General features: G+C 33.6%; 1 long non-coding RNA gene across 1 annotated transcript in view; it reads left to right on the top strand.

Annotated features, from left to right (window-relative positions):
* The window catches only part of LOC111085459, a 68,609-nt gene extending 53,900 nt beyond the window's left edge, over positions 1–14,709 (top strand). Inside the window, exons 3-4 of the long non-coding RNA XR_002610289.1 lie at positions 11,120–11,374; positions 14,558–14,709. This is a non-coding gene — a long non-coding RNA (uncharacterized LOC111085459). The remainder of the gene's footprint in view (positions 1–11,119; positions 11,375–14,557) is intronic.
* Positions 14,710–14,972: the final 263 nt, after the last annotated feature.

The following is a 14,972-nucleotide window of genomic DNA, read 5'->3' as shown; positions in this document are numbered from 1 at the left end:
GGTCATTAAATTCTAAGAACAGGTTCGCATGAACCGGTGCGAACCGGCTGAATCTCACCACTGCCGATAATGGTTTATAAAGTATTGAGGTCATGTTCTTCATAAATTAGACATGCTGAAGAAGTGAGCTGGACATATATTGCAACACATTTATATAGTCTTTAGAACACTTAAAGAAGGAATTAACATCTTCTGTATCCAACTTCCATGTTATTCTGGGTACTAAACATATAGTTTACCATCCACCATACTTTACTCCAACTTCCATGTGGTAAACTATGTGTTTAGTACCCAGAAGAACATGGAAGTTGGAGTAAAGTATGGTGGATGGTAAACTATGTGTTTAGTACCCAGAAGAACATGGAAGTTGGAGTAAAGTATGGCGGATGGTAAACTATGTGTTTAGTACCCAGAAGAATCCGCCATACTTTACTTTCGTGTTTTCTATGGTACTCAAGAAAGCATTTGACATCTGTCATATCCTATTTCCATGATCCACATGGTGCTTAAACTACTTATGTGTGATACTTAAGAAATCTTTTGTAGTCTATCCTATCCTATTTCCATGATCTTCGTGGTGCTTAATCTGCTTACATGTGGAATAATGAGTAACCATTTGACACCTACCATATCCTGCTTCAACGACTTTCATAGTCCTTAACCTGCTTACGTATAATTTAATAAGTAATCGTTTGACATCTACCGCAGTATATTACTGCCTAAACTAGTGTCAAATGGACCAGGCTTGGCATGATAGTTATTATGCCTGACTGTGTATCCGTATGTTCATGGTTTACGTCCCGCTGCCACAAAAACGTGTTTTGAGTGATTTATAAGAGTGACGGTCAAAACTCATTATTTGCTCAGACAAGAGCAGCACAACAGTTGGCAGTGGTTATTGTTCCTTAGCTGCCTTCATTCTGGTCTATCAGTTTGGAATTATGATCGGCTATGCGTTGGTAGCCTTTAAATAGCTATGCGCAAGAATTCTAAAAATAAAACTTTTGGTTTAATTCCTGTATTCTTTTATTTCAATGATATTAGAGTACTAAAGGCGAAACTTGGCCTATGTAAAATTCTTTATCGTGCTACAGTATTCGTCAGTGTACTGTGTGATTCTTTTCAAGATACACAAATAATGGACTAGTATTAACCGTATTTCATGATCTTCAGTTATTCAATCTATGGGTTCATGTGTACTGTGTTGAGCTCTCTAAGTTGCATAAAAATAACAGACTTGTATCAATGAAGTGGACTGACACGAACTGTTTCGTTTCCCATGATTTTCAAATACTTGAAGAATTGGTATCACTCCACTGCATCCTGTCTTTATCTTATACATGATACTTAAGGAATGTGTTGACGGATTGCTCTATTATGTCTCTGTGTTCTTCGTCAAGGAATGAGTATTCATTTACTGATTAACGATTCAAGAGAAACAGCAAAAACGAGACTATTTTATTTTTTGCTTGACAACCTTTGGACGACCTTTGATTTCAGGTGAAATTAACCTTAATTTTCGAACGTTTCGTTGCAGCCCCTTAATAAAGATATACAACCAAAAACGTTGGTATGTAAAGGTTTATAACATCACTCGTCAAGGTTCGTCCAATTACTGATATACAAATATAGTACAAATATATCCTTTCTTCTTTTATTTATTTTCTGGTATGAAAATACCTGCCACAGTCTAGGCAGGTCGAGAAAGGAAATAGGATGCACGTGCCCACAATTATATGTACATACACACAGACTAGTCTATCCCTCTATAAAAACTTGTTGGATTATTTCGTGAAGGAATCCAAGCTTTTCGTAAGTTAACATACCACTCAATGCACTGAATATTACACCATTACTTGGGGAAGAAAATTCAATCGAAACAATATGTTAAGTAACTAGAGGGCGCTGCAATATAATATAAGGATTTCGAAGGATCTAACAACAGAATAAGTAATCGTGAACGTCGCTGCTCTCATAATTCGTATCTTACGACATCAAGAGCTGTCACGTGCATATATTTACTCTACTCCCCTTATTTGCATACGCTATTATACCTAGACATAACTGAATTGCGATTATTCTTGATATATTATACTTGCCTATGTAATTTTGTTTAAACTAAAAGACACCACTAAAGCTCATAAAATGAAAATTACTAAGCTTAAAACACGGTGTTCTTACGGAAACTCAAAGCATTATTTGTATTTGTGTATAACATCTGCCTGTAATATTTAGAACCAAAAAATTAGGATAAAGCTAACAGACGAAAATCTCTTTTACTAAATATATATAGTGTTTTCAGAGTACTGACGTGGAAGCATCAGGTGAATTGTCATTTAACTAGAATTTATATATTAATAAGTTTTTTTGTTAGTACATCAGTCTGCCTATATACGTGGTGGTTTCTTTTATTCAATCTATATTCTTTCGTACCCTAGTAATTTTAAGATCCTACTTGTGTAAGAAGACTTTTTTCTTTGTCTTTTATGTGGGGCAGGACGTACAACTCACCTGGCACTGTGAGGCTATCATTTAAAGTATTAACCTAAATTAATGGGAATCGTGTGGCTGCATGAGGTGTTAATTACTGCTTATATTACAGAAGTAGAACATGTTCTTGGACCTAGAGATGTTAGATATTGTGTCACTTCAGCAGAACAACACATCAGATCTAGATCACAGTACATTGGAGAATGATAATTAACATGTAACCTTAAGTTCTATACAAATATAACACAATTAGGTAATGCTGCACTTTGCATAATGGTTACACCCTATCCTTCCCTCGAAACGAGGCCGAGCGCGTAGTCCAGTGGTTAGTGTGCCGGACGGTGGATCCGAGGTTCCGTAGTAGGTGTCCTGTTACCGCCAAAAACAAAAATCGCACCCTCTACTTTGAGGCCCTGGGTGCGTTATAAGAGTAATGTTCAAATCCCATTCGATTAGAGAAGTCCACGAGCTTGTGATGGGTGGTAATGACAAGCTGCCTTCCCTCTAGTTTATCACTTTAAAATTAAGGATCGCTAAAGCAGATAGTCCTCTAGTAGCTTTGCATGAAAGACAACAAACTAGAAACAAATGTGTAAAAGTAATTAAATAACTTTCTCTGTTTACTGAAAGGATGAGAATATTCAATGGTGGGATTCAAACCCGCATCCACAGAGGATTGTGAGTCAAGCACCCTAGCCATCACATCTGGTAAATATCCTAGATGAGAAGTGATCCTGAGGAAATGAACCTTCGCCCGCACTCACTTTCTTTTCTTTCGGGTAAAGTTACACAAGGCTTATCTGCACAAACCAACTGTGGGGCTACTGTAGCCGAATAGTGGGATTTAATCGACATTCTCGTCACGTACCTACGACCCCAAAGCGCGGAGCACAATGTTCACATTTTAATTTAAGGCAACGGAACACGAACCAAAAAACAAATAAATGTGTGAATTTAAAAAGTAAATAAAATATTTACTACAAACACGAAGTAGATGCTGTTACTTCCTCTTTAAACAATATGTCCTCTGATGGCTCAATGGTAAATTGGAGGGCTTGAACGCAAACGTTTTGAGTTCGATCCCTATAGCTGGCACAGCGAAGATAACTCCTTATGTAGCTTTACGCTTAACACAAAATAACCTAACAATGTATAGTTATTTTAATAACGTATTAGTGAAAGTAAAGGAGAAAGTATAATAATATGTCAACCACATTGCATACGCCACATCAGTCGCTTTATTCGGTAGTGATGAGCTAATAATATCGCAAAACAATATAATAACAAAAGAAATGTTTACTTAACTCCAAAATAACTACTAATATTTCTAACAGTTTGTGAAATTTACTTTCAGCGGTGTTTTTGGTACACAGTACACTTTGTTCACACTATTTAGGATAGTATAAGGCAGACGTTGGTAATATTTTGAAAAACTCAGCAATGACTTATGCTACCCCGCCATCTAGTGTAGATTAAATGAGCTATATCACTAAATATTTACCACGATAGTCTCATGGTATGCTTCAGGGTGATTTATGTTCTACATAGGTTTGAGTAGGTGATATTAAAACGACTTTGAATATGCAAATCAGCGAGTCACGTGACAAACATAAAGTGACGGTGGAATCTGATGTATCAGAACTACATTTTGGCATTGTTTGATGTTGAGTAGGTAGTTTGATGCCACCGAAAATTGATCGCTTTTGGGGAAGATATGTGACAGCCATACTTAAATCATAAAGTTGTGTTCAGTATTAAAATTGATGGAACAGAAAAACAGAAATCACAATGTTCAGTTGTAAAACTGAAGGTAAGAACGTAGAATTATTGAAGTGAAGTGAAAGTGGAAAATACAGATGCTACTTTATTCAAATTGAGATTATTACTATAAGAACCTTGAGGAGATTATTGCAGGGAAGAGAGCTTGTGATAAGACTTATTTCAAACTCCTGAATCGTGTAATAGTAATTAAACCTATACTATTAAAATAATATTATTCACACTCCAAGCCTAGTTCCTAAGATTGAACTAATTAAACAGTTTTTACACAATAATTAATAAAAATTAAATAAAATGTAAAAATGATTTTTGGCAACCGGTTTCTTCCTTATGACGAGTGGTTCGAAATTACGGATGGTACAACGCTACCTGGTTGCGCACTGACAAACTTAATGCGACCAGACACCGCAATTGAAGGGAAGACAGCCTGTGTTTTGGCCAGTGCTAAACTCTTCTAGCATGTAAATAAATTAATGGAAACGAAATTGCTATAAGTTACACCCATTGTCCACAGTTGTTGTACGTTTCCAAATGTAAATCCTTTATCTTTTTTTGATAAAAGAAAAAGAAAAGAAACGACTTTCAACTTCAGAAAAAAATAATACTTTAATATACCAATATTTTGACTTACCTCTTCAGCAGGGCACTTATAAGTAGCGTTCGAAAGAATTAAACTGAACACTCCCAACGCCAAACATTGGTCAACAGTTAAACAGCGTTAGATTAAAACTTTTTGTTTGTTTGTTTTGAATTTCGCGCAAAGCTACACGAGGGCTATCTGCGCTAGCCGTCCCTAATTTAGCAGTGTAAGAGTAGAGGGAAGGTAGCTAGTCATCACCACCCACCGCCAACTCTTGGGCTACTCTTTTACCAACGAATAGTGGGATTGACCGTCACATTATAACGCCCCCACGGCTGAAAGGGCGAGCATGTTTGGTGGTACAGGGATTCGAACCCACGACCCGCAGATTGCGAGTCGAGCGTCCTAACCACCTGGCCATGCCGGGCAAAAAAAAAATTTTTTAACAATAAGTCTTAGATAAGGTTCTATTGCGTAAATTGTAAATATAAAATTGAAGTTAGATTATTTGGTTATAAGAAAACTAAATGACAAAGAAATGGTATGTACGTATGGTATTTTCAGGTAAAAACTGATTCCTCGACTAGTGTTGGATAGTTAGACCCATTAATAACAGCAGATTCACTCAAGAAATATGGAGAGTAATTCTGAATCTGATAATTTAAGTGGCACAGCGGTATGTCTGCGGACGTACAACGCTAGAATCCGGGTTTCGATACCCGTGGTGGGCAGAACACAGATAACTCATCGTGTAGCTTTGTGCTTAATTACAAACAAACAATAATTTAAGGGAAATTTCCTATTGTGTGTGTGAAATAACGAGACTGGGAAAAAAATAGTAAAGTTAATACAATATTTATTATGAAACAAAGAAAAAAAAATGCAGCAATGTATGTACTTGCGCAGACAGAAGCACAGCCGCATCTTCTGCAATATATTTAGCTCCACAGCTTTCTTTCTTTCAGGAAAGACTTATGTCGAACTAAACACGATGAACTTAAAGTAAGTCTTTACTCACAGAACTCCAGGTAGAACTGAACTAAGAAAGTACATTTAAGTTCAACAGGTAACTCGGTTTCTATATCCAGTCGACAGCTTCACCTCGTGACATTTGTTCTCTCACAACATTGATCGACTGCAACATTTCAACAACGACAATTCAGCCAGCAAAGGATTATACAATCGCCAATTCTTTCAACCTGAATGTTTTATATTACTGCAATATCCTCTCGGGCAGAATAGACATTATTTACTGTAGAGAACAAAGAAACAAAGCAACTAGAAAAAGGAAATATCAACGACTTTCTGGTTTCACGTGTTTATGCTAAAAATCCATACGAGCCAAATAAATAAAAAAAAATTGTATATCTAAAGCTAAATACAGAAGACAGTTGATAGGTCTGCATTTAGCATATATATAGACAGCGTGTACAAAATTAACTTAACTGAATAAACAAATTTCGATGTAGCACCGAAAGTAAATGCTTGTGAAAATAAAGTATCAAGATACAACAAGTGAATTGTACAATATAATAACATCTGCACATAAAATAAATTCCTTTGTTATTAATATACGTTTAGAAATTAATATCAAATTGGATACGAAGACATAATAAAATCAATAAATTGTAAATCGATTATGTGGGAAGATGATGCTAATTTATTCTTCTGAATTATTGAGCAGTAAAGCTGTTTAAGATACTAAAAATAAATATATAAACATAGGCTCACTGTGGTAAGATAGAACTAAAAACGCTATATATATATATATCCGTGTATATTCCAGTTATATATAATTATCTACCAGAACATTAATTTTACTAAAGGTCTTTAAAAATGAGTCATTCATATTAATCAACAAGTATGTGACGATATAATATCTACTTTACTTGATAGAGGTCGCTGTAATCAGATAATTTATATGACGAGAAGCGCAGTAATGACTTCAGTGCTAAATTAGCCGTTTTGATGAATGCTCACCTCTATAAACTTTACTACTTTGATAGTGAAATCTATTTTTTGTTATTAAGCATAAAACTATACAAAGGGCTGACTGTAATTTGCTGACCGCGATTATCGAAACCCGTTTTTTAATGTTATAAGCCCGCAGACTTACCACTGAGCCACCTGCAGGCTAGTATGTGTGACCAAAGCTTGAGTGGATATTTTTTGCGTCCTTTGATGTTGAGAAATTAAAGCGTTTCCCTCTGCTAATTGACGAAGTACATGTGTGACAATAATAAATGTAACCTTTTCAAAATCCCCCCCCCCCAGTGACACAGCGGCATGTTTGCGGACATACAACGCTAGAAACCGGGGTTTCGATACCGTGGTGGGCAGAGCACAAATAGCCCATCTAGTAGTTTTGTGCTTAACTTCAAAACAAATAAACAAACCTTTTCACAAATCTGATTTTATTATTTATTACTTCTTATAAGCATTCAGACTAATTAGGATTTTTACTGTTTGCTTCTTTTTACTCTAAAATGTTTAAGTGCATTTATAGTTAATTTTCAGATATTTGCGAAATTCGGGTCTCTTACTCATCAAAAACCTTAAATCTTCATATTGTGTAATTTTATGGATTCCAGTAGTGATGTGTTGCGTGAGTGTGTAAATGTAAGAAATAAGACAGTCATAATCTGTGGAAATAGCGTTGTTCAGTTCATCATTACTAATTTTATCTCTGTACATATATATAAAACAACAAACCTTTAATTATTAGAAATCATGTTTCCAGTGGGGTTTCGTAAGGTGAATCTTACTGTTGGAAATTTAATGTTGCAGATGCTATAAAGACTTAGATCCTAGATTAGTAAATCATGTGCTTTAGTCAATAACCAACGACGAATAATGCTTTATCTTTACTCTCTCTCTCTCTTTTTTTTAAGATATTTCAGGTTTATATGGAAAGGCTGCTTACAAGTAACACGTTGTAGGTAATTTAAATTTACTACCAACGTCTGTGGAATTTAGATTAAAATTGGTTTGAATAAACTTAAGTTCTCTTGGCTATAAGATATCATATTGCAACATAAAGTGAACGAAATTCTTTGTTTAATATATTAGTTGTAATTCCTCTATTAAAGTTAATGGTGTCGTAGTCCTTTTAGTTCTGTGTCTCTTTTACTGTGACTAAGGAAATGATGTTTAATGGGTTGAGATAATTAAAGATTCCTGGAACCTTTGGATTTTTGAGAAACGTTACCTTCTGTTTTAATTCTGTCAATTAGTCCAAATTAATAAATAGTTATAAGTTTGGTCATCAGTAGTTTTTTTGTTGTTGTTGTTGTTGTTGTTGTTTCTTCTACCGCTGTTCTGTTAACTAGTGGAGCAGGAGATCATTTCAAACAAGCAGTTTTAATAATCCAAGAGTTAAAAGCTCATCAAATTCAACCCCGCTTTTGTCAAGTTATATTTAAATGTGTTTGTCGTATTGGATTGTATGGTGCATTAAAGCATGTCTATTGATTAAAGAAATAGAACAAAAACGTGTTTGAGTCAAGTTTAGTTTCTTAAATAACTTTTTTTTACAAAAAATAAAAAATGGGTTGTTTAAACTGATGGCTTAGTACATTTCCAGTAAATTTTCCCCCAAGCAATCTTGTTTGTAATTTAAAATGTCTCACGTTTCACATAAACGAGGTGTCGGCTGATGATCTGGAACTAGACACTTAGTCTCATAATATCGATTTTGGACACACGTTGCCCACCCCAAGGGCCGGCCCTAACACTTAGTCTCCAAATTTTACCTCTTTTTAACCTATGTGCGATCTAAATAAAGTAGTCTTCTGTAAATGTTTCTAAATTAATCTATTTTATAATTTTTCTGTGTTTTAGTAAAATGTGACACACGGTTGTCTTTAAATAGTCATTAGTCGTTTATATGCTGAATCTTTAGGCAATGATCAAAGTTATTGGACTTAGACTCGCTTATCTAGCGAGTTGTCAGGCATTACAACACCATAATGCAATACAAGGGCTTGAAAAACAAATATTATTATTCAAAATACCTAAATCTAGAAGGTTATCAAGGTTTTCCCACATTTATGTCGTCTTTAAGTTTGTTTTTATTAGGATAAGAGAATTTTTTTTTTTTAGCTTTCGAAGTAATATAACATTTTTCATTAATATTACAACCCTTCGTTCTTGAGTTTTTCTCAGAAATAAAGGTAATAGGATATTTCAACTTAATTTTGATTTAAATTGCGTACTTTTAGCTTGTTTCAAGAAAATAGGTTTTCATCAAAAATACCAAGCCTTGATATTTTTCAAAATTTTCAGGAAATATTTTATTTTCATATTATTGGATTAGAAAGATGCACATGATACGTGCCTTTCAAAATGGAACTCTTTCCACCAAAACTCCCAATATTTAAGCCTTGATTTGTTGTGAAAACTTCGCTTCTCGTCGATTTTACTATCCTTTTCAGGAAAAGAGAGTTAATAAAGGGCTTCAAAACAAAGAATTTTCGTTTAAAATTCCTAAATCTAGAAGGTTATTTCCAAATTTAATCAATCTTTAAGTGTTTTTTTTTACTCTGGATAATAGAAATTTGCTTTTTCTTAGCTTTCGAAGCGATATGATATTTTTCATTAAAGATCTAATGCTTTGTTCTTAAGCTTTTCTTAGAAATAAAGATAATCTGAGATTTCGCACTTAATTTTGCTTTAAATAGCGCACTTCTTAGCGTTCTTCAAAGTATTATTCAAAATTTTAGTATAAATATTATTACATTAGAAGGATGCACTTGATGTGGTCTTTCCAAAATGGAACTGTTTTCACAAAATTTTTAATACAATATTTAAGCAGTGAGGTGTTAAAATTTCGGCTATCCTCAATTTTACTATACTTCTCAAGAAAAGAGAATTAATACCAGGGCTTGAAAAGGAGGAGTTTTTATTCAAAATACCTAAATTTAGAAGGTTATCAAGGTTTTTCTCCAAATATAGTCCATATTTAGTTTTCGATACCCAGGGTGGGCAGAGCAAAGATAGCTTATCATGCAGCTTTTTGTTTAACTATAAACAAATAATGAAAATACTTCAAAATGGGGAATTTTCAATGAAAATTTCTAAATCTAGGATGTTATTATGATTTCTTTCTAAATTTAGTTTAACTTTGATTTTGTTTTGTTTTTCTGAATCAGAAAAAAATACTTTTTTTAGCTTTCGAATTGATATATTATTTTTCGTTAACTTTATAATGCTTCGTTCTATAGTTTTTCTTAGAAAAATTGGAATAACGTGCCTGACGGTACAGAATGGATATCATACTTTCCAGGCTCTCACTCTGCTACCATAATAAATGATATTAGACCAGATCATCACAAACTATTAATTAGAATCTTCAACCAAGTAGAAGATACACTTCCTAAACCCAACAATGAACTTATATTTACTCATGATTCGTTCACCCGAAAAGTAATCGTGCATGTAAATGTTGGAACTTCTATAATACTCGATACTGTACTATGAGTAATACTTGGATTTATTCCTTTTCTAACACTTGTAGTTTTGTTAATAGGAGTTAGAAACATTCAGTTCATGGGGTCTAATTGAGTAGAAAAGTATTCAAGAATTGTACACTGACTGATATCTACTAGACTTGAATGGAAGTTAATTTAATCTTGATAAATAAGTACTGTATAGTCCATTCATGTCTCAATTTGTGTTATTCCTAAAATATATGTTTTGAAACGCAAAAATAGTCGATAAACTAGTTTTCTGAGTCTATAAACTGAAATCTTGCATGATAAATCTAATTAAATGATATGAAGAAATCAAATATTTTGTCACGAACTTTTTATATCGTTATCCTAAAAACAATCAGTAAAATAAGAGATGCACCGAATGTCTCTGACTTACTTTCACAGGACGTCACTAACAGGATTAGAAATAAGCTAAATGTATGTGTTCCTTAGAATTTGCCTAAGTCGAAAAGTTCTTCCTAATAACATAACATAGTGGCAGACTATAAGCAATAGGGTCAAAAGTTATATTGTCCAAAATTCCAGCACAAAGTGGATAGTGAATTCATTTATGGATTTTTAGTGCATGATATGTTTTGTAGAGTTCCTGAGTGAAGAAACGTTTTATATTTTATTGAAAGAGACTTGTTATATATGATCACTTACATGGTAGGACACTTGGATATACTGTAAAATTAGCTTCTTCGTGTTCTTCAAATGAGGATTTGTCCAGACGAGAGATATTAATATGAAAAAAATGACTTTCTTTAAACAATTGAGATTTAAAGGTTCTTTTCAGGGCCATCACATCCTGAGAAAGAGAAAGCCATGTTTATACATACCACCTCTACTGATGAAAATATTTCTCACTTCTAATATATCCATGAAATATACTTTCGAAAGTGCTCGGGTTATAGGGTTTTATTCATTTCTATCAAGACTTCTTGAGCCTACGTATTTTTCTATCATGAATAGACGAAACTCGTATTACTCAACATTGTGCATAAGGTTTCAAATCAGCAAGAAACAAGCTCTAGACAAAGATTCTTGAAAGGTAAGGATATAATTTTCAACAATAGTAATGGTTCAAACATGATTATTGACATAAATCTACTGTATATCATTTAGAGGTTTAAGTAAGTGTCATTTTCAGGGTAGATAGATAGAAACAGTGCTTCAAAAACGGTTGTTTAAAGAATAACACACCTGTAGAACCACTGTACAAAACACTTTGAATGTTAGTTATTAATAACATGTGATCTGTCCTTCAGTATCTATCACGGCCGAAGGTATCACGATGTATGTTGTTTTTTTCTCATGATGATGATGAAGCAGCTGAAAATACTGTATTTGTCATATTGATACAGAATACAGTTAAAAACAAAATCGTGGCAGGGATTTAGTTTTTTAAGGAAAGATAAACTTTCCTAAACTGGGGTGTTATTGATATCCCCCTTTGCCCGCTCACGAAAAAAGAAATTCTGCTAAGTTCGTGGGATTAAAAGAAATTTCAGTCAGGTCGCATCTGCTAATTTGGCTGGTATGAAGATTTTAGAGATTTCTGGAAGTCCATGAGGCAGAGAGAAGACCAAAGCTGATGAATATGATGATGACGACGTTAATGAGAAGAAATAAGGCGACAACACTCGACAAATCATATCTCAATAAATGCCCTATAAACAGGGTCACCTAGTGACTAGCATCTATAAATCCAATGCAATGGCTAGGATAAAAAAATCCAAGAGTGCGAAGGAATTTGTTGTGGGGGGAAAATGGGAAATCCACGAGAAAACCCACTTTCACAGGACAAGCGCCGAATGTCCTGTACCCAGAGCTGAAATTGGAACAACAAGAATGGGTTAGAAAGAACTTTAAAGTGTATTTAAGTTTATTTCATAGCTAAGTATTCGTTGTATGAGGACATTGTTTTGTATGAAGAACTTATCATCGTGTGGAGGGTAGCAGTTAAGGGGGTTTCTTTTCTCTGCTTTACTGTAGTATCTAAATGCTAGGGATGATAATATTTCATGGATTGTTTGTATATTGTATGTTTTGTATACGTTACTTGTAGGGGTAAATTTTGGGAGTCTTAAGACTAATTTAAGGACTCTGTTCTGTTGGAGATGTAGCTTGTTTTTGATTCTAATAGTAATGTTGAAGGTGACTTGGCACCCATACTCAGTTAGAGGGCGTATGTAAGCTAAGTAGATTTTCATTATAGTTGGTGGTTTGCAACCTTTATTCTTGTCTGCAATTATCCTTAAATGTGTGATACATTTACTAATAGATTTGTGAATGTTTCTGAAATGTTCAGCCCATGTAAAGCGACTGTCGAAGGTTGTACCTAGAAACTTGGCTGAGGGGCATAATTTTATTTCAGTATTGTTTAATTTTAGTTTGACTTCTTAACATTTTCGAAATGTTTATTAAGGCTATGTCGAAATATAATTCCTGTTGTTTTAATTGAATTAAGTAATACCCTCCAATTGTTACACCAATTTACTATAGTGTCAAGAGATTTGTGAAGTGTAATGTGGTGTGGGCACTTGTTCTCTCTCAGCTGTTAGTTTTAGTTCAATTCTATACGGCACACTTTTTTTAACAATACAGAGATGTTTTAGGTTAGATTTATAAATAAAAGCTGAAATGTTCACGTTTTTAGATTAAAATTTTTATTCTAAACTTCGAAGACGTGTACAAATGTAATTGGAAAGGTAAGATATTTTACAAAATGTGTTTCAGAAAAGACTGTTTCATAATGATTGTAAAAATCAGATTGAAAGTCCAAACTTATTGGAAATATTAGGTGAAGACAAAATTGCTGAAACATTGTGATTAAAGGAATTTCCAATAAATGGTAGAGAGGTTACTGCAAGTAAAAAGAAAATGGAATGATATTACATGGAAATGAATTGGCCAATTAGTACTAATGTCTATGATTTTAAAACCATGTTAGTGCCTTTTACTGAAACTCAGATTTTCTTAATGGATCACCATTTAGAAAGAAAGTGATACCACCTATGAAGTGCCACGTTATATATCACTGTATATGTGTTACAACGGTGTGTGGTATGATTCAGTTTGTAAAGAGTCAAATCTTTAACCCAAGACAAATGGATTAATTTGGAATCAGTTATTACATATAGTAATACTTCTAAATGAAACTTATCACTGCGAATATGTTCATGACAAGAGAGGTATTCCAGAGCAGAAAGTTAGACATTCCATGCTGTTTATGCTATACTGTTTAGGCAGGAACTTCTCAACATCTGTGCAAATAAAAAAACAGACTTGTATGAAAGGTAATATGTTTTTCAATACTTATGTAAACGTTCATGAATAGCTAAATTTTGTTTTACTGACTGTTAGCCCTCAATGACATACAAAATCCGTTCTTCAATTTTAAACCAGATAAAACAAACAGAATAAGAAACTACATCTAAATGCTAACCCTTGGATGAGTTTGAAGAACACGACTCCAAACTGTAAGACATTGGACAATGCTGTTAATTCTTTATGTGTCTAAACCATTACATATTCAGGAAGTTAGACTTCTGTATAGATCTTGGTGAGTTATACTTAATTCCAAATATGTGATTTCTGTATTGTTATGTAAAGTGTGTTTTACTGACTGTTAACCTTAGTGACATACAAAATCCGTTCTTCATTGTTAATTCAGAGTTATGTATATTAATCTTTCCATGTCATAATAACATTGTTTGAAGATGAAGCAAGAGAAATCTCATAAGAGAAAGTTATGTATATTTCATGTATACAAATATCAAAATCCTTATTGTATGAAGAATAACAAATGTTTTTAAAATTGAAGATATTGTCAGGGTGATTTACATTATGTAGAAGATGGTAATCTTCTTGTATCATAATAATCTTGTTTGTAGATCATATGATAAAACAAAACAAATCTCACGAAAATATTTTATGTATCATACTCATGAAGATATTTTGTCGTAATAATCTTGTTTGTAGATGTAATAAAAGAAATCTCATGAATATATAGTTACTTAGTCTTATACATTTTCACGCCCCTAGAATAGATTATTTTATCGCCTAGCAACACGCCCCTGGTGTATCAGATAAATGAGATACATATTAGGTCAATACCCTCAGAATGTGTCGAAGGTCATGTTTGTTTACTTCGGGCTCCAGACGAACTTCTAATTTAAGGCACTATAGTTAATGTCGAAATTGAATGAAGGTTATGTTTTTTTACTTTCAGTGTTGGGGACGGGTCAATGCCCTCGGTACGTGTCGAAGGTCATGTTTGTTTACTTCCGCCGCCATATGGAAGTCCATACTACTACTGCCCCTTCAACGAAAAACAACAACTTTATTTTTAATTAAAATAATTTTTATAAAAGCAAACATAGAAATTTGTGTATCATTATGAAAATTTTATTTCGATCTTTTTCGTGTTCAAGTCCTTCCGCTTACTTCCATGGTGATCTGAAATGGCTAGAGCAACGTATTTTGAATGCATGAAACTTCTATATATATAGGTATAGTGAATGCCGTGATTAATCAGTACGTCTTCGAAATTAAAACTTCCAAATGCATCGTCTTGATGGATCACAATTTCCCGTCACCTTTGCTTTTATCAACGTGAAAATTACAAAATAAGTAAAGTAATCAAA

The sequence above is a fragment of the Limulus polyphemus genome, unplaced genomic scaffold (assembly GCF_000517525.1).
Source record: "Limulus polyphemus unplaced genomic scaffold, Limulus_polyphemus-2.1.2 Scaffold402, whole genome shotgun sequence".
Lineage (NCBI taxonomy): Eukaryota > Metazoa > Arthropoda > Merostomata > Xiphosura > Limulidae > Limulus > Limulus polyphemus.
The sequence above is the reverse complement of the archived record's forward strand: the minus strand, read 5'-3'. Positions and strand labels throughout refer to the sequence as shown.